General features: G+C 38.7%; 1 protein-coding gene across 2 annotated transcripts in view; it reads left to right on the forward strand.

Moving 5' to 3' along the window:
- COL8A1 (collagen type VIII alpha 1 chain) overlaps window positions 1-20,710 on the forward strand; it is an 87,889-nt gene that overhangs the window by 34,066 nt on the left and 33,113 nt on the right. The window lies entirely within an intron of this gene.

Here is a 20,710-nt window from a genome sequence, read left to right on the forward strand (position 1 = left end):
AAACAGAGACTTCATAATTATGAATGCCTTATTCCTCATCACAGTATTTTTTTTTAGTCAAACTCTGAATGGTAAAAGGAATGACTTGGGTGGCATCAAATCAAGGCACTTCAAGAGCCTTTGGTGCAACATGGCTCTTTATGGTATGTAAATCCACCTCTATAGTCCAAAAGAACATGGGACACACCAGGTAAATGGCTCTGCCTATAGGCTGGTAGAAGACATTCCCCCAGAGCACAAGACACTTTCCCTCCCAGGCCTGGGAAGAGACACACAAACACAAGTAAGCACAGTATGTTTAGCTCCCTGTGCTCCATCTTCTACAGTCACCTGCTGAAGTAACCCTGGTAGTGTTTGTGAGGTTGATGTGCTATTAAAAATTATAAAGCTGTTGATCATTTTCAAAAGTATTTTTGTTCAAAACTTACTACATTTGAGTTACATTCAATTAATATTTTCAGGGTTATTTCAAGCCTTCCTGAAGTATGAGGTTCACAAGCAGGTTTACCAAGTAAGATGTAAAATTCTAATATAATCCCTCCCATTTCAGGAGAACTAAGCAAAACCTTTATAACATCTCTGCCTTCATTTTCTTAACAGATACAGGATGGAGAAACTGTATGCATGTATGGTACAGAGAATAGGGAAGTTGGCAAATTAATTCAAAAGTGGTTAAATGTTCATCCTCCTTCCTCCCCTCCCCCAAAAGTACAAAACCAAACCACAGCACTTTTTAGAGGCCTAAAGATTGATAATCATTCCGCAGTTAGTGTTATTTATTTAAAGTGTGGTATGGCAGATATGTTATCAGCATGAATTTTAAAAACCAAATATATATATATATAAATATATATGCACACTTGATATTACTTTTTCCCCAGAAGAATGACACTTAACAAATATAAACCCACTTCAAAAGCCTTAGCATTTCATTCTTGTTCTGAAATTCATATTTCCATTTTCATCGTTTCCTTAAGTGTGACAGAGAAAAACAAATAAGAGTATTAAAACAATATAGCAGGAGTCAAGAACACTTACCACTTGGAAGACGGAGGTGTAGCAAGCCGCAGCCAGCTCCAAAATGGCCCCGCTAGGGCTGTAGCTTCTTGGCTCTACCAATAAGAAGGAGAAAGCCACAAAAGAAGCACAGTGGGGAGAAAAATTCTTGTTGCTGTCTTGCCAGTTTTCAGATACGGTATTTTTCATTAAGAGCTAGATGTCCTCAAGAGACTATATGATTTTTGCATTCAGAAACAAAAACAAAGACCCCAGATCTTTTTTTATTAAAACATATTTACATAGAAATGCAAGCACAAAGTATCAAAACAATCCTCATGTATCCAGCTTCTGAACCACTCTAACTCCAGGGAGATGGCAATAACACACCATACAAAGGAGCTGTGGGAAGGGTTAAGTGAGACCAGGTGTACCTCAGTACGAAGGAGGAGTTATCAAGTGTTTTCTATTATCACAATTCTACTAGTTTTTCCCCTGCATCTTCGGTTTTCATGGTCTGTTCATGTTATTTATTCAGTATCAAGAACATTTTTTAATGTTTTTGAAATGTTGTGCAACTTCCAAGTCATTAAATTCATTTAAAGCTAGTTAATAACTAAACAAGCTTCTATAAGCTCTTGGAAAGTAGCTGAAAATTACCTCTTAAGACAAAACTGAGTAAAGTTAGGCCTAATTTCATGCAGGAGTCAGGACACTTGCACATAGAGAAGTGGCTGGTAGCTAGCTATGAAATGAACTTCCAGTCCTTTGGCTAGTTTGTGTTATCTGCCCATACATAAGCACTGTAATAAACATGAGATTATTTCTCTCTCTGCAAAAATAAGAAATAATTATCTCTGATTTTATTTTTGGAAGGGAGGAGTAGAGAAATCTATTAGCATGGACAATGTGAAAAAAAAATCGCAGGTTATCTTACAAAAAATTGTTTGTTTGCCTGTTAGAGAATATAATGATGGTTAACTGCAACACATATACTTGGGACTGAAACTGTAACCATAACACCACCCCAGAGCTGCCACCTAAGCATGGGGGGACCTAAACTTCAAAGATGCCTCACTTCTAGAACTTTCTTCTGTGATGAAGCCACTTGCCTAGAAGAACATGAAAGGCAAGTAAGTTTATTAGGAGACTAGTGATGCTTGAAGTTTGAAGTTACATGAAAGTAAGAATATATAGAAAATAAGAATCTGTGTCTCGAGAAAGGCATATTCCTACCATGTGACTTTGAGAGGATGTTTTTTTAATGTAACACAAAGAAAATTTTGCAGGAAAATATAAAAAAAGAAGATCAAAACTTGTCAGGGAAGAGAAGCAAACTTTGAAATCTGAATGAAATAACATTTTGCCACGAACATTTCAGTATCCTTGCACTGCTGTGCTAAGAACATGCTTGAATCTTGGAAGTTAGTCACATTTATATGAATTCTACTTTACATTTCTCACATTGAACCTGACCTCTGATGGCGTCAGACATGAAATCTGAAGTCAGCCCTCCCTTTCACATAGCCTCACTTGTTTCAGAATGACTCAACAGAAAAGTTTGTTGCTTAATACTGTTCCATAAAACAGTTAATCCAGACCTGACCTTATAAAGCCTAACCCCTGTACATCATACTTCTGGCACAGTTTGATTGGTGAAGATCTGATCCCATGCACATATGGCTGGCTATTAGTGATTTGCTTTAGGTTTCCATGGAATCAGTGCAGACTGATTTTTTTTTTCTAACTATCCAGGCCAGGAAGAGTTAGGTGAAAAAAATATCAAGTAACTCTCATGCTGATCCCTGCACTAACCTCATTTACACAATATTTATGGTCCTAAAACAATAACTTGTCAGGTCAGCAGGTATAAGGCAAAGGTACTTCTGGTCACTCCTGCCAACAGAAAGTCATGCAGGGAGGACTCGTCCTCATGCAAGAACTCATTCCTGACAGATAATCAGTACCTACAATTTCCTCTGTAGAAAGCCAGAAAGAAAAATACCTGCAAGAAAAAATAGTCTTATGCATCAATAATGTGTCCATAAAGTATTACTCTTCTTATCATTGTAACAGATCATTAGTGTACCCTAAATATTCACCTTACTTGCATGCATATGATAGAAGCTCTGTAGCTCAGCCCTGTAACATCTAGTCCCTAACCTTAAACAAAAATACTGAGTGCCTGGACTAAGGTGCTTAAATCTGTGCTTAGCCACAGCTGAGCACAAAAATTCATTCTCCGAGTCTCTAGAAAGTTTTGATGCTCAGCACCTCTGAAAAGAAGCCAGGCTTTAGGCAATGACATTTGGAAAATGTTGGCCAAAGCTCCTTGGTAAAGCTCTACATATCCTGATAAAGAATTTTGTAAACATGAAGCAAATAAGCAGTCATTGCTTGGGCTGCAGGCAGCAGTGCTTGAGATACACACAAAGGAGCATTTTTATTAGAAGGACGTGACACCAATGTAACATTAGTTTGAAGTGGCTGAGAGGGGTCCACCTGATGGCTGATTCATTTAAAGATCCATCTTAAAGTCTCATAAACCTGAGGTCATTGTTCCTGGTTGTTATTTTTTTAATAATTACAAGTTTTGTTTTCCTCATTCCATGGATTAAACATGCAAATCCTTTATACCATATCTCAGGGCTTAAATAGGGCTTTTCGTGACATGATAGGCAGCATGTGAATAATGGAAGAATTTTTGGAAAATTTGATAGAAAAGCAAAAAGCCCAGACACTCTTAAGTGTACCCTACTTACTTGATAACTCACCCTCTTCTTTCTCTTTTGCAGCAAATGCTTTTCCTTCTGAAGTTTTTTAGGGATTCTTCTGGCAAAAGCAGATATTCCTTTACAAATCACAACATTCACTAGTTTTTTAACCCAAGACAGTCTTTTTCTGTTGGCTAATTGCCATAATTCATGACCACTTGCCACAGTCTTGCTAACAGTGATAATAAAACTGATGGCATTTGTTAAAGACAGACTTGTGTTTACAGAGTTCTTAGCAATCTTTTATTTAGGTTGGTTTCAGCTCTCAAATAGTAACTTACTTTTCATTTGAACAATCACTTATAATTATAAAACTGATTGCAATTTTTGTTCCTGTAATCAGTCATTCAATTTGTGGGCACATATTTAGCTGCTTCAAATTCCACACACATCAGATGACTGGAACACACATTCAAATGAAAGGGATTTTGGATATTTGGCTTTCCGAATGCCCAGCTGGAGACAGCACAACAAGGCCAACCTTCACCAAGTATGGACCACCCATTTCTGAGAACAAGATTGCCTCAAAGTGTTTCAAACTGAGGATCAGACACTTTTAAAATTTAGGCATAGTGTCGTCATTTGTACCATGCATAATACTAGAGTTACTATTTTTTAAAAAAGTAAGGAAGGTGAGACATAAATGTTCATTACTTTTCAAAAACAGGTGTGATTTTCTGTTTGTGATAGCATCATGGATTGCTCTGCAAGTTTCAGCACCTTGAAGCCACTAATAAAATAAGACTGTTGTCTTAATCAGATAAAACCCTTTTTTTTCCCTTGCTAGTTTAAGCTGGAAAAAGAGGAATAGAAGAAATATATAATATATGAGCAAAATTATTTCTAAATGGAGTGTTTAAAAATGTTTCCATCAGGCATCAGTAGATGGGTCTTTAAATGAAAGCCAAGTATTACAATGGCATCTATTTAAGGTCTTGCATTACAAGAGAGAAAATATGAGCCAAATAAGTTAGTCTGTGTTGACATGTAAAGTACATCACTCCCATTAGAAGGGCTGTTGTGGATCTGAATGACCCAAAAGATGCTCTGTGGCTCAAATGAATACCAGAGAACAGAAGCGTAAATGAATTTGGACACGGGTAATTCAATTGTAGTTATTGCACTTCTGAATCAGCTTGGAAGTAAACTTCCACCAGACAGAAAGCACCTGGAAAAGCTCTGCTAAGAGGGCTTGATTCTTTAATGGCTTTGGATGACAGCCTACATAAACAGACAGCCAAGAAAGAGAGACATTGTCTTGTTTTTTCACTACAGCATTGTTTTTAAGATCGCCTCCAAAAGCCCAAATTTACAGTAAGAAAGCATTCTCTACAAGGACAGCATATTACCTGCCTGGGTTTTCAATATATGCTTGATGTTTTCAACACTCCTCCCTCCAACTCAAGCTGGTTTTCTTTCAGTGCTTATACCTCATTCTCTCTGAAAGTTCTAAAACTGAAATTTTCGCACACACAAAAGCTTCACTTCTTAGTTATTAACTTCATGTATGACATCACTTCCTTTTGTTGTTTATAAACAAGAAGATTGTTCAGAAACATCCTGGATTTGTGTAATCTAAATTAATTGAAAAAATTAACCTTCATTGAGACATAATAATGTGAAAATCAACATGATGTCAAACTGAGACTGATTTCAGTAGTAAAGACAGTAACTGATTAACTTCATTCTGCTTAACAATGCTGCCTACATTCTCCCTGCCTCTCCTTAAAGTCAATTATTTCAAAACTCAAGGGATTTCTCTTATGCACATCTGCAAATTCAATGTCAGATCCAGATTCGCATTTTGGTGGTGAATCAAGCTGGCCTCAGTTCACCCAATGAGAGCCCAGTTTTTACCAGACAAACAAACTGAGGTGATTTAATACTTGTGGGGTTTAACTGACATATTTACTTGCTTTTGCCATTCTTTTTTCTCTTCTAAATCAAACATATTACAACACACTGTTGATAAATTGAAAATGATAGGAGAGAACAGATGAGATAGACATTAACAACTTTAAACAAAAGACGCCCAGTTTAACTCACTAATATCTGACACCACCAGCCCTTCAAAGGGAAGGCTACATTTTTTTGAAGGATTGGGAAAGAGAACTAAGGTTTAAGGATCTTTTTTTTTTAATTTAAACTATATTAATGGAAATCTAGGTATGCTAGAAATATTTGAAATTGCTGCACCTTCAAAATTTTATGTCTCAGTAGCATACACATATTGCTTAAAGACCCAGGTTATCTATATGTATTCTCTTTATATAAATGTTGGTAAAGAAAGACTGATCAGCACATCAATAGATAAGGAATTTACTTCAATTCTTGGAAAATGAAAAAGCTGAGACGTGTGCACTAATGAATACTAATCTGGTATGTATATGGTGTTGTTTAACCACACTACAAACATAAAGTCTGAGTCTGCTTTTTAGTACAGAATTGAATGATACAAAAAAAAAAAAAAAAGACAATTTCTTACTTAGTGTCTAGTCATGACCTAAGCCAATGAATTGGACTTTTTCCACCAATGGGAATGAAACTTGTCTGCTAACATCTCTGTTCAAAGAGATACTTGACTTTGCACAGAGCTCCGCAACAAGACCTAAGCTTGGCACTGCCAGTGACTTGCTGAGAACCTTCAGGCAAATGATTCTTTCAATTTTCCTTTGTTTTCCTAACTCTAAGGTGGTAGCAACAAAACCTGAATAGTTATCCTAGAAAGTTTCGTTGCTGAAAGTTGTCTTCAGCTCTAACCAGCATTACTACACAACTGACAGTGTTATGCATTTTGTTGGGAGCAGAGGAATAATTTCATTTTCTCTAGTTGTGGTATGTCAAAGGAAGCAATACCCTTTCCCAGTTGTTTTTAAATCCTGACTGAAAACCAGCAGTCTACCTGGTAATGCTGTTTTCAGCGGACTTTTTACACCTTCACATACATTTATTGTTATACTACTGGTTCACAGGTTTTTCCATCAAGTGGAAATGAGATTGGGCTGCTCATATCAGCAGTATCAGTTTGCTGCTGAGCAATAGCAATTCATGAGACCTGAAGAGTGATCTTGTGCACGTTGCCCATGTTGACTTCTACTGATCACTCCCCAAGTTCTTTCATGAGAGGCAGTGAGATTAATTAATAATCAAAGCCTTGCTCGGGCTGAGAGAAGCAACAGCATCCATGTGTAAGCCAAATCGGGATAATCTCATGTCACTCTCAGTTTTCTGCTGTAAAGACAGACTTAATTAAAATATTGTAGAATACTTTCTTGGTCATGTAGAGCACTGAGTTTTCTGCTGATATCATTTGATGCAGTGAAAAAAGTCAGAAGACCAGTTTAAACTGAATTACAGGCATTTCTGCTGAGAAAGCAACAGCTGCCTCACAGACATTGAACAATGAGGTCTGCTTTGAAGAGCTAATGCAAGTTTATTTGCTCTGCAACAGAGAAAACCTTCAATTCTGATTTTTTTGAAACATTCTTTCAATAGTTTAGCCTGGGTTTTGCACAACCTTTACAGAATTAAGCACTCTAGCAGACTGCTGCCAACAAAGGTTGCTTAATTCCTCAGTAAAGGGGGAGTCTTGTTATTTAAATAAAGTAGCTACTGTAGTAGATCTGCACATATGTTAAGAGCATTACAGGATCTAGAGGTAGATTTAGGAAGAAAATACTATAAAACAGAAAAACATTAAACAGAGTACTTATTGAAACTTGAAAGACATTATGACATGTGATGTGATTGCATCAGATACAAGCAGGTGGAATTGTATTACCTGCAGTGTAATGCATGTTGCAAAGTGACAATTGATCATAGTTAAACTTCCCTTTAAAACACAGTCACCTTTTCAGTCTCCCACAACTAATTACGTTGGAAGAAGAAAGTAGAAGCCATGGAGTTCTTCTGTCTGCAAATCATCATATTATGTTTTCCCAAGCACCGGTATGTTACCCCCCATTTTTTGTCTGAAACTGGACTGGTGAATTCATCTGCCCTAGGTTCACTGTGACAGGACAGCAGCTGCTGTTACCAGAGGAACCACAGAAACACAGACTATTTAGTCTAATGCCTTCACTGTGGTGATAGGGTCACTTTGCAATAGCCATTCTGGAAAAAAATTTCCAGAGGCAACTCAGTTTCCATTCCTCATGTGAACACAAACTTTCATTCTGCTTTACTCACCAAAATGGAAGTAGTAAGTACTTCACCATGGTACATTACAGCAGATGGGCTGCCTGTTGTTAGTTGATGGATGACTGTGCATGCTTTGAAACAAGGTGTCAGGCTCTTGTCCAAGCTTTACATAAAAACCTCACCTAAATCACACATCTGTGTGTTTAGCTAGTGATATAGACACTGGAAAGACACAACCAGTCTAGATTTTTTCAGCTTCTGAAAGTTCATGTGTCAGACACCTCTTGAACAAACACTCTGAGATTTTATTGGAAAAAATTACTTCAAGAGAAACATTCTCCCTGTATGCAAATTTGGTCCCTTTAGAGACTAAAAAAGTGTTTTAGCAGACTCAGCTGCAGAGGTTTTATTGGCAGGTTATTAAAAGCAGCAGTTTTTTAAAATATAATTTCAAGAAAAAAAATTTAAACACTTACAGGAGACTGATAATACTAAAATACGGAGGAAGAAAGAGACACTTGGCAAAATACATGAGCAAAACTCAGAAGTGCTTCTCCTCAGAGCTTGCTTTGCATAAATTATTTATGATCCCCATCAAAGCCTATGGATTTGCATAAATTTAAAGAAGAGTCAGTCAATGTATTTGCTGTGCAAAGTGAATGGACAGGAATTCTTTCCTTTCCCCATATTCTTGGATGACATTTTGCTACTAAAAATTACAAACCAACTAAGCATTGAAAAGTGCTTTTCCCCAGCACCACTGAATGGTCTGGTTTATGACTTTTGTTTGGGATGGTAACAAACTCTGTAATCAATCAGTTTTTAATGTAAAGTGTAATCTTTTTTTCTCTGGTAGATATTTATTACACTAATAATATTCCTTTGGTATCTCAACGCCCCCATTATTTGACACTATGGATATCTGCCTGTGTATAAACATTTCATGAACTACCCATAACCTTGTGGATACACATAAATTATTAGCAATTTTAAGAGAAATTCTGGCATATTTCAAGTCAATGGCAAAACTTTCCTTGACTTCAGCAAGGATCAGATTTTGCCTCTGCCCTGTTTGCAATGTGTCTAGCAGGTGTCACTGCCCTTTTAATGCCAGCTGTCAGCAGGTGTCTTTGCTAGAAGTTCCAAATAACAGCATTTGCCTTATTATCCAGCATATTAAAACTGTATTTTCTGCTGGCTCACATTGAGCATTCAGTCCAAGGTGGAGGTTGTGACATCTGCTCAAATGAGATTGCATACTGCTGGAATGAATTCCCAAATCATTCCTTGGTGTGTTTGGAGCTAATAGAATCATAAACTGAAGTTGATTTGTATTCTATATGGCCACAGAGTTATAATAAAGCCTCAGGATGGTTGGATCTTCCAAAGCACCCTGCCAGTTAGAACTGTTGTTTATACCATTGACCTCATCTGAGCAACTGTCCAACACTGCATTGCATCCAGTAGGTTTCTGTGCTGGCATGTGGCAAACATGTGAGCAAATCCTCTGGGTATAGAAATAATAATACTAGCGAATATCTTGGATCTCTGGCACAGCTTTCAGTCCAAGAGCTTTAAATAACTATACGTGTTAATTAATCTCTTCCAGCTTCCACTATGAGGTGTGTAAATGTTAATATAATCATTCTGTAGATGGGAAGACATTAGCACAGAGCTGTTAAATGGCCTGCCTGCTGGCTGGTATGACTTCTGTGGGAGGTGGACCCTGCATCTAACAAGGCTGTTTGTTGTGTGCTCTCAAGCAAACCAAGTCAGCTGAAGACAAGTTAACAGCATATTTCTACATGTACCCATCTTTTTCAGTCTCAGAATTGGGTCTACCATGTAGTTGATAAATGGCTTCTTGAAAACCACTTTTCATATCCTCTGCTGGAGATACTCATGTTCAATGAACTGATGACCTCTGCAACAATTCATACCTCTAAGTAATAGAGATTTCATCTTTGGGGGGAAATTAACCCACAGGGGTATTTCTCGTTGAAGAAGAGCTCATTTTAGGAGAATGAAATATTAATTTTCTGTTGTGAATTTTGGGGTTCAGAGCATATCTGATTTTCCCCATCCCCATCCTTGGTCATTGTCATCCCATTTCTGTCCTCAGCTATTTTTACACTTCTTTCCCCAATAAAAATTCACCTGAAAATAGCGATATAAAAAGAGGATGTTAATAGCTGTGCAATTCTCTTGCTAGTTTTGATCTCTAACACAGCTATATTGGTCAGGCACATACAAATCTGACCCATCTTCCTTCATCATACCTCATCCTATTCAAGCCCAGTGTTAAATTAAAATAACCATATCCTTTTTTTTACTGTTTTCATAACCAAATATGGTATCTGCTAAAACTGCCATCTATCCTGGTAAGATCTGAAATATTTTTCTGATGTTTGCCAGACCTAAAACTTATCCCAATCAACCTTGTACTGTTATTACCTAAGAAATTAAAGGCATTAACCAGCTGCTGATGAAGGTAAGTAATTTCATGCTTTTGTTTGCATTTGTCAGTTCTTGAGGGAAAAAATGGCTTGTATTTTTCCAGTTTCCAAAAGCTAGAGGTTCCATTTAACTCCATGCTTCTATAGCTTTACACTGGCACTTCTGAGCATGGTCTCTGAGGTCATCCCACATGAAATCAATAATAAGTTCCTAGGAAATATTTAAGTCCCAAGGAAATTCAAGGCCAGGTCAGATGGGGTTCTGAGCATCCTGCTTCAGTTGAAGATGTCCTTGCCCACAGCAGGGGAGTTGGAACCAGATGATCTTCAAGGTTCCCTTCCAACCCAAACCACGCTAAGATTCTATGATCCCCATCTCCCTGTGACTTGGAGACGAGTGAAGGTGTTTTAAGTCTGTTAAATTCTCCACACTTCATGCCTTGGAAACAGAAGACAGATTTTATTTTCTACCACAGAAATTTTCTACAGGTAAGGTTATAGCCGTGTTGGAAGTTACAGGTTTATAGATCATATGGACTGTCATGTCACAGTGATGCTATCCAGAACAAGGGTGGAACTTAACTATAAAGTGGTTTTACAACTTTTGTAGCATAGTACTTCAGGTTAGTTCAGATTAAAATACTGAGGAGAAAAGTAAGTGGGCCTAACTCCTGGGGAGTTCTCCCACATGCCTGTAAATTTGATTTTAGTACTAATTGCAGTTTGAACTCTCTAACAGAAGTTATATTGCCATGTTCAGATGGCTACAATATGTAGAACAGTTTAGATCTCCATCCCATTCTATCAAAATCCTTCTTGCTACCTTCTGAAAAGACAGACATCAGACTCAATTCTTTATTTATGGAAAAGTAAAATGAAATAAATTGAATTTATTCTTAATTAATCTAAAGTGATACACATCTGATTTATACTTAAAAAGACCATTTCCATTCTACTGGCCAGAATGTTGTCAGCATCTTGCAGTCCATATTTATTCAAGATCTGCACTTTCTACACATCTTCATAAATTCACAGTTAGAACTGTGATTAGAAACATTCTATCATCAAAATCTTTCTGTTAACTCAGAAGAGGTATCTGTCTTTAGAATTAGCATTAGTAAATCTTTTATTCTCAGGAAATCATCAAAGCCTGGACTTCTGTGGCTTTTTATAGCTGAAATATTTACAGAATCACTGCTTAGTTATGTTTCCATCCAAATGTTCTTTCTGTTGCTGTCTATAGGACTTCAGCTAATTCAAAGTACGTACTTTATTTTGCAGTGCTTGTGCTATATCTTATTGTATAAATTAGAGAAAAAATCTTAATGCTCCATAGCAGGGGGGCTGGAACTAGGGGTTCTTTAGGGTCCCTTCCAACCCAAATAATTCTATGTTTAATTAATGTCATCATTCTTATCAGCCCATGTTATTAATTATAAATATTCAATGGCACTTGCCATGCTTATTGCATGACTCATGCCTGACATCTGAGCATCGTTGCTGACTTGTCTCACAGCTCACCTTACAGCTGCTGTCTCTATAAAGCTTTTAATCTGCCCAGCAGTACAGCTGAGAGCCTAATGCAGTCACGTGTGTAAATATCACCTACATAAACGCAACAAGGGGTGAAACTTCAGAGCAGAAATTCCAAGCGTGATACAAACACAGTATGTGCTGTAAGTGTTAATTAGCAAAGTACACTCATAAGATAAAAATAATTCAGTGCTTTGAAAAGTGGAGGTTAGGGAGTAGGGTTAGGGAGTCAAGGGGCAGGGGACCATGAGATCTGGCTGAGTTCACAAGGACATATCCCAAGTGCAACACAGTTCAAGAGGTGGTGTGTGTCATAATTCCTTCAAGCACAAGCAGTGCTTGTGCTGCTGCTCCTGGATAAGGCTCCATGTTCCTGTAGAAAGGAAGGCTGACCCACTAAGGCAGTACCCTGAGACAGGGAATACCTCCTTCCTGTGCCCCACATTTCTAACATATCTCCTGACCAGCCTTGGGGAGAGGGCTTAGCCTCATTCCACCCACAAAATGGGAGTAGTACCTCTTCCCTATCTTACAAGGTACTGTGAAGATAAATAATGTGAATATTTAGGTACTACTGTAAAGATGACCAAATAAGATGACCATGCCACTGGCATAAGCTTATTGGGTACTATATTAGCATGGAGAGGAATTCTCCTTCTTGCCTGTAATGGGAAACTCCTAGAATCCTGCCTTAAAAGGAATAGACAACAAACAGCATGAATCCCTACGGGGAATGAAGAGGAGGTCATACTTTACAGTCCACATAAGCATTTTACTTCCAAGGGGAGCATTTTGAACATACTCTCAGTACTTTTCCTCTGTAAACCTGAAAGCATTTTCCTCTGTGATGAAATGTACAAATATAACATTTCTCCTGTTTGATAAATAGTAGTAGACCATTTCCTACTCCAAACCTGAGTATAAAACATGTCTGTTTGAGTATATTTTATTACATTGTTTTTAATTAAGAGGAAAAGTATGGTAAAAAAGAAAACCAGCCATACTTTCCTGCCATTGGTATTTTGCTCTCTGCTAAATATGGGGGCATTTCCACTGCTTTAATATAAGCCCCTATTCAGCAAAGAATCTAATCACATACACAACTCAACATCTGACACTTGCTCTCATAAATAAAAGATGCCTGTTTAATTACTTGATCGACTTAGTGCTCTGGAGACTTGAACAGAAAAGTTTTGCCTTTCCTTTTTGATGTGAGATTCTATAAAGCCAAAGTAGTAACTGTTTGGCAATTTCATCTCCTTTAAGCATTTTCCATTTGCAAAAAATCAGAGGTATAGAGTGTACTATATTCAGTTATCTGGGTATCAGCAATGAAAGACAGAATTTACTTTTGTTTGTTTGCTTGTTTCTGCACATGTATAGTATGCAGATGACAGTCAAAGTCATTCTCTGCCCTGATATATTTCATCTGGATTACATTTATAGAGTTTAGATCACTTCTTTCAAATACACACTACAGAAGTTAGCATAGTCCTTATGGCTCTCCTTTACTTTTAGAGAGGAATTACATAAAAGGATGTGGTGTGGGTCGTGGAGTTTAGCCAAACAAATCAACAAAGCAGCAAGAATTGCCCAGTGCCAGCCAGGGTAAGGAGCAGTACCTATACCTGTGATAAACAGAGCACATTGGTCATTGCACGATATATAAGCAAACTATGTGTTCTAACTTTTTATTAGATTATGTAAAAAATGTGCACTTCACTTCATTTTTCCTTATGAGACTAAGCTGATAAAAATTCCAGAATGGATAAAGAATTGGTTTGTTGAGATTGGCAGCAGTAAGGAACTGGAAAGTTTACAATGATTTTCTTTTTCTTTTCTTCCTTTCTTTTTTAAGGAGGCACACATAAATAACCTGACTAAATTACACCATGCCCTTTATACCTACTGTTTCCTTTTACAAGTACCTCTCCCAGAAACAGCTAGTCTTGGCTGCACTAGCAATCCTTATAGGTGTTAGTTACAATCAGGAAAATTTTCAAGACAGAAGTTCAGTAGTCCTAACAGAAGTTTAGATTTCATCATAAATTTGAATTTCTGTCCAAGTTCATGGTGTAGAAACATACCAGAGATAAAAATGCAGTGATACATAACTCTGTCCTGAAGGCCTGGCAAAATTTCTGTCTGGAGCAATAATACCTTCTTATAATCTTCTTGGCCCTCAGAGGCCCACTCCTTAATTGCAGTTCAGCATGCTCCAACAAACCTTTTCTGGGGACGTGGTTTTGGAGGAATTGCTTTGGCTGAAATGCCTGAAAAGCTTATCACAGTTATAAGCCACTATTAACAAGAAACATCTTGTGATAGTTCCAGTATCACTAAAGAAATGGAGCACCATTACGCTATGTGCTTGTGGTTACCCCCAGGCATAGATTTCACACATTGCCTGGCAAGCAAAAACTAAATTATTGAATTTTCATGGACTAAACAAAATACAGCAACTATACCTATTTGCAGACAAGTTACAATCACACCCCATTAGCCTCTGATAGCCCAGTCATGAAGAATCAAGTTACTGATGTGTGATGGATTATAGAAAATGTGTTTTCTACCCATAGAATAAGTCCAAAGTACTGCATAAACTAAAGTAGGAAAATTCTTCAGGCATGAAGAGGTAAATTAAGAATGGAGAAAAAGGAGAACTTTCTTTTCTTGGCTTAAGAGAATACTTTTACAACTAGATACTGAAAGCATTGTACTGGTTCCTAATTATTCAGACATGTATTTCTCTGAATGAAGTCCTCAGGAACTGTCTGGTCAAGACCACCCACTTAGTTCTTAAATTTTCCCCATTCATCCATAAAGTGCCTATTCACTTTACATGTTTAGTGTCTCCTGCACAGCTTGAAGAAGTGGCATAAAAGCATCCCAGCATGGTATGTGTCAGAACTGATCCCCATACAAGACACCTGTTGTTGGTATTGGTGCTTGCCACCAATTGACAGTGGATGGGAACTGTCATCACCAGTTTGTTATCTTACTGTAAAACTTCCATACCTTCTCTCTGTGAGCTCCCACAGGCAGCTTCTCTCTACTCTGACTCCTTTTCTCTCTCTTCCGCATGGCTGGCTAACTTCTTCCTGTCCCTATCACAACCACCTGACCCTTTCTGTCCCTAGCAGCACATACTAACCCTTACTGTCCCTGACATGAACACCTGACCCTTGCCCCACACAACAGCACAACCAACTAACTCCAACTCTCCTCTAAGCCAGCTAAGGCACTCTTTTATAACACACATCCTTACTGGAGCAACCCTATTGGACACAGCTGTGCCCTGTTAAGGGCAGGGCTGTTCCTACTCTTTGGTAGTACAGCTGCAACTCCTCAGGGGCGAGATTGCCTTCAGCACGATCTCTATTCTCTCACAATCCATCCTCCCACAGGTATGCACTGAACAGCTACTTCTGTTATCATCTGAGGAAAAGACAGATTTTGGTGGGGAATGGGTAGGAACAGGGCCCTGCTCATAAACCAAAAGAACAAACAAGGGGTGTTAAGCAGAGCGAATACTTATCTACCTAATTCACTCTCATGATGAGAAATGCAGCTCCACTTCAGTCCTAAAGCGTAACTTGGACTTTACAGCACACACACAACTGCACTGAATTTAACCTAAATGGCAAAATGCAGGTCTCCACGTGGATGCTTAGATCCTTCCCCACTGTTTACTGGAGTGGGGCCTGGCAGGCTGAAGTGTCTGTCAGGTCCATGCTGAAGCCCCCATGGTGCAGCCAGGGAAGCTGGAAACTCTGATAGTGCACAGACCTCCCTCAAGGACTCTGCCTGCCTCCATCAGGTACCACAAAAAGCACATCCTTTCCCAAGAGTTGAGGCTGCTGACAGGCTCATGAGGGAAGTTTACTGTCTTGCTGACTTGAGCTCTTTGTTGGATAGTGCATCAAGAAGAGGGAATAAAAAAGAGAATACTCAGGGCCTAGGAAACAGAATACCTTGTTCACCCAACAGTGAGTCAGATTATAGATAGTATTATCTGATCACATCAGGTGGAGTGAGTAATGTTTCTTCTTAAGTCCAATAATGAGTAGTAACCTACTGAGAGTGTACCCAATGTGATTGATCCTAATTACAGTGCTCTAAACAGGAAGCAAGATTATGATTCATATGCAGACTAACTTAGCCACATATACTGAAATAGTAAATTCCTTTTAAAATGCAGTCAGAATAATTCTTTTCTAAGACAGAAAACACAAGATTTTTTAAGCAATACAGAAATCCCATAAAGCTAACAGGAATACTATCTCAATGATTTTGAATTTACTACAATGGAAAAAATAAAATAGGCAAGAGGATGCCATGACATCCCTTCCTTCTGTTACTACTGTCAATCACTGTTAGAAACTTGGCACACCATTTCTGAAGCAACTGCAACAAACTCAATTTTTCTTCTTTTCTATTTTTTGTGTGTCTGTGAAGGAGCATAAAAATGCTTTTACCTTGGTGTTGCTCAAAGTTTTGGTTTTGATTCAAGCATCTCAAATTATTGAAAATAATTGCAACATTATGTGCTGCCAGCATTTGCAGTACAAAACTCTGTGTCTTTCTCACACTTTATTTGAAAAAGAACATTTTGCACCTCAATAGCTAGTTGTGGTTTTGGATCATAAAGTACTAAGGGTTTTGATCTGTTCTGATTCCCACCCCTTCTGTCTCATTTTTCTCGTGGCTTAGAACAAAATATTAATGTGACTCATCTGTCATAAGTAATTTTCATATCCTCTACCTTCTATTTTGGTGTGTGATTAGACAAATGCTGTAGTTATGTAAAATTATTTGTGGTTTTTTTTATAATGGACAATATGAATCACAGGTACTTTAAGCAAAAAAAGAGAACAATGTCAGGAGAATAGTGAATTATAAATGAAAGCAACTTTTATATATTATAATTAATAAATACTTCAAAATATGCAATTTCAGTTTACTATTTCTTCATATTAAATATTACAGCTGTCATCTCTGGAACACTGTAAAAGGAAGTAATAAATGAGAAAAAACCCTGAGTTTATGGACTGTCTTATCCAAAGCAAGTCCCAACTTTGATACCAAAACATTTACAAGGACACTAATTATACTTGGAAAGCTGGAATTCAAAATTGTAAATGTCAGTTCCAGGATGTTAATATTTTCTGGTACAGCTGAGGAAATCTTACGTAGTATGCTACTTTCAAAAAAGGCAATTATATCTATATACTTCTATAACTTTTCTCCAGATCAACCTTCTATCTCACAGTAGTACTTTCTCACAAAAAAAAACTTAAAAATTCCCTAGAAAACAGAACAATCAATCAGTACAGAAGTGATTTTGCTGCAGAGGCATTCCCAACAGTCAACCAGATTCTTCTTTTCTCCCTCAAATAGCAGACTAAAATATTTTACTAAGTGGATCCAGTTCAGTTCAAACTTCATTCCACGAAAGTCATTTGCATTTGGGCTGAATACTGAATCAGCAGGACTTAAATACCTGCTTAAAATAGAAGTTATATTTCTGTGACTACTTAAATTAACTAGGGATCATGCTGTTTCTGTGCTAAGAGAAAGAATACAGGGATTTTGGGATTTTCTACCTTTCTGCTTTTCTTTCTGCACTTGAATTGCAAACAGAAAATGTTGTTTTTCACACTCAGTTAATACTTGCAAGTAGCAGAGTGGAAAGGAGAAAAGACTGCAAGCCACCTCACTATATTTGAAGATTTAGTACACAGAAAATAAGTTCTCTCCTCTCCTCTCTTTTCAGATACAATTTTGCACAAATTAATTCTTAAAAGCAGAGTAATTAAATTAAACTATCAACCAGGAAATTCAGTGTTTAAATGTTCTCTTAGGAATGATTTCTCTCATTCTCCTCTCTCTCATATTCCCTCCCTCCCTTCTCCAAGAAGCCTTATTGGGATTTATTTTCTCCATAGCAAAAAAAAGACTCTTGTTGCTTCAAGTTGCTCCATGTCATGGCTTGTACTTGGGATTTCTCCAAATAGTCCTACTCTAAATATCAGGATCTGCACGTGGCTGAATAACACACAGGAGACAGCGATTGTATCAGCAGGAAATCTTTCAACAGATTATTTTTTCAAGTTAAAAGAAATTATCACACCATTACAGGTTATCAGTTCTGAAAGTAGTGAAGTGGAGGAATGCACATCAAGTGATTGGTCTCAGAACACAAAGAGCTGGATAATAATAGTAATAATCATCATCATAATTAATAATAGTAGATTAATGTTAAAGAAAGCATCTCAAAGTGGCCAGGAGTTCCCCTAAGAAAAATCAGTGTGAGCCTGTTGAGTGATCTACTGGAACTGGAATTTATCTTATTTGTTACACTGTGTAGCAAAACCAAACTCCCAGCTGAGGGCATCCTTGGAGCAGACAAGGCAGGCAGGGGTAGCAGAGGTGGTGTGGGAAGGAAAAAGATGTGAGAGTGAAAGGTGGGGATTGAGTGGCCTCTGTGTGAGGAAGTTTAAAGGAGACAGGGCCCTTTTTCTGCTCATGAAGCTGCTTCTCCTCCTTGGGACCCCTTCTTTTCCTTCCTTTCTCTCCTCCTCAGAGGGAGGACACTGTGAGACCTTCCCTTTACTTCCATTGTTTCAAACACCACCATCTGTACATTCTTCTGTTCTTTCTTGATTATTGAGGTGTCAGTCCTGGTTTGAAGGGACAGGAACTAGGCCAGGACCAGGACAGAAGGGCAGAGAAATCCTGCTGCAGATAAAAGGACAGATGTGACTGCTGCTGTTGTACTGGGGCCCTCTGGTACACACTGGCGCTCCTTTACCTTCTCCCTAATCCCACAAAGGCAGTAACAGCAGCATGGATGGTACAAACAGGAGGCAGGAATGAGCTGTTTGGCTGAAATGCCTAATCCCTCTCTCCTCAGTCACAGGCAAAGTAGCTGCCATCCCCTTCAGTCTGGCAGGTTTCCATTTTGCTAACTATACAAAGCTATTTCTGACTTGGTGACTTCCCCTCATTCACTCAAGAAGCTGAGCCAAAGCCCCAACCTTAAATACCTGCAAGTTGCAGAGAAATTTGTATCCCAAGCTGAACTGCAGGGCACAGAGGGCACTATCTAAAAGTTCTGATAGGGTTTAGATGTATTCTGAATTACTGCCTCATCCTTTTAAGTAGGCCTGTTTGGCAGGATAAACAAGAACTTGCTCTTCAGAAAACTAGGAAGCAAATGGCAACAAAGTTCTGCATAACACATTGGCAGTTTCTGCTCTTCAGGCTTTAGATTCCTCTCAGAAAGGTGTACATTTCATCGTACAGCTCCAGTGAATTTGATGAAATAAATTGCAAATAATGCTTAGTACTCGGGCATTATCTCCTATTGGTTCCCCAGGTGATCACATATCTCCTAAACGGCACTGCAAACCCATAAGGGATCTGCTTGCAAGAGATGGATGGAGTCAGGAGAAAATCAACACAGATTATCTATGAAAGCAAGGGTCAATTAAAGACCAGATTGGTATTTCCAATCTGCTATGATTAAAGAGATTTTTTAAAACAAATTTTACACCAGAGGCCAGAAAGCTTTGTCATGATTAATCCATTGTCTAAGACAAAGCAGCCAGTTTCTGTCTGAAAAGGATTTGGGCTTTGAGAGGAAGGTGCCTACCTGGCTGCTATGATGCAGCAGCTCTCAGAGCCTGTGCTGGGACTAGGTGGGCAGCTGGAGTCACCTGAAGGGAGAAACAGATTCCAGCCAGCAATCAGCAACTCAGGGACTGGATGGCAACAGTGTACCATGGAGGTACTGGGGCTGATATCTGGAGATCTCCTTTCTGGCAGAAAACACTCTGCTGTCTAGAAAATTCAAGCCTCTTTTGTTAAAATGCATTGTTCTGAGAATAATTTCACTAGTACTTTTGTCACATTTGAGAGACCTTACAATAGCCCTGGTGTGGCATTCAGATGAAACAGGGTAGTGGGCACATTTCAAACAGACATGAATAAATCTGAGGTAAAACAGTCAAGCAGGTTTCCCTTGGGAACCCAGTACTCCTCCCTTTCCAAATGCTTCCTGCCCCTAAGGTTTGCATGGTCTCTTGGTGGCCAGGCCACCCAGGGCAGAGCTGCCTGGGGCCCACTGGGTGCTGGGGTACAGGGCACTGCTGCAGCGCAGCTTTGCAGAGGTCAGGAGCCACTGCTCTTGAATTTGCATTTTGCCCTGGTTGATGAAATGCTAAAAGTAAATGGAGAGATACCTTTGGGTGTGTTTGGCTTCTTGGAGTTACTCTGATGGGTGGGAAACCAGTGGCTCTGGAGAGCAAAAACACAGGTAAGGAAGATACTAGGTCAAATATCTCAATTTTCAACCACAAAATTAGCACACAAAGAGCGATCACCCTGCTTTTCCATGGGCTGGGTTGCAGGAGCCCATGGCTCCCTGTGGGACGGATGCTGAGCAGCAAGTGCAGTGCATGGTGAGCGCCTGAGGGCAGGGGCTATGCAGAGAGGTGCAGGGCCCTCCCCAGCTCTGATCCAGCACAGCACTTGAGCATGAGCTCACTCCAGCTGGAGCACACTCATCCAGGATTCTCCATCCACAACTGAGCCCTAATCGGCTCTATGGCAGCTGAACCCAATAAATCACACTCTTCCCAGTCATGTCAGTGGGATTTGTGTCAGGCAAAGCACATAGGACTTGGTAGCAGCTGTGTGAGAATGATCAGAATATAAAATAGAAAAGCAGATTTTATTTTATATAGCAACCTAGCATTGTCTGTGACTCCTCTTGTTAGTATCCTCACATTATGAGTGCAGTAATGC

The sequence above is a fragment of the Anomalospiza imberbis genome, chromosome 2 (assembly GCF_031753505.1).
Source record: "Anomalospiza imberbis isolate Cuckoo-Finch-1a 21T00152 chromosome 2, ASM3175350v1, whole genome shotgun sequence".
Classification (NCBI taxonomy): Eukaryota; Metazoa; Chordata; class Aves; order Passeriformes; family Viduidae; genus Anomalospiza; species Anomalospiza imberbis.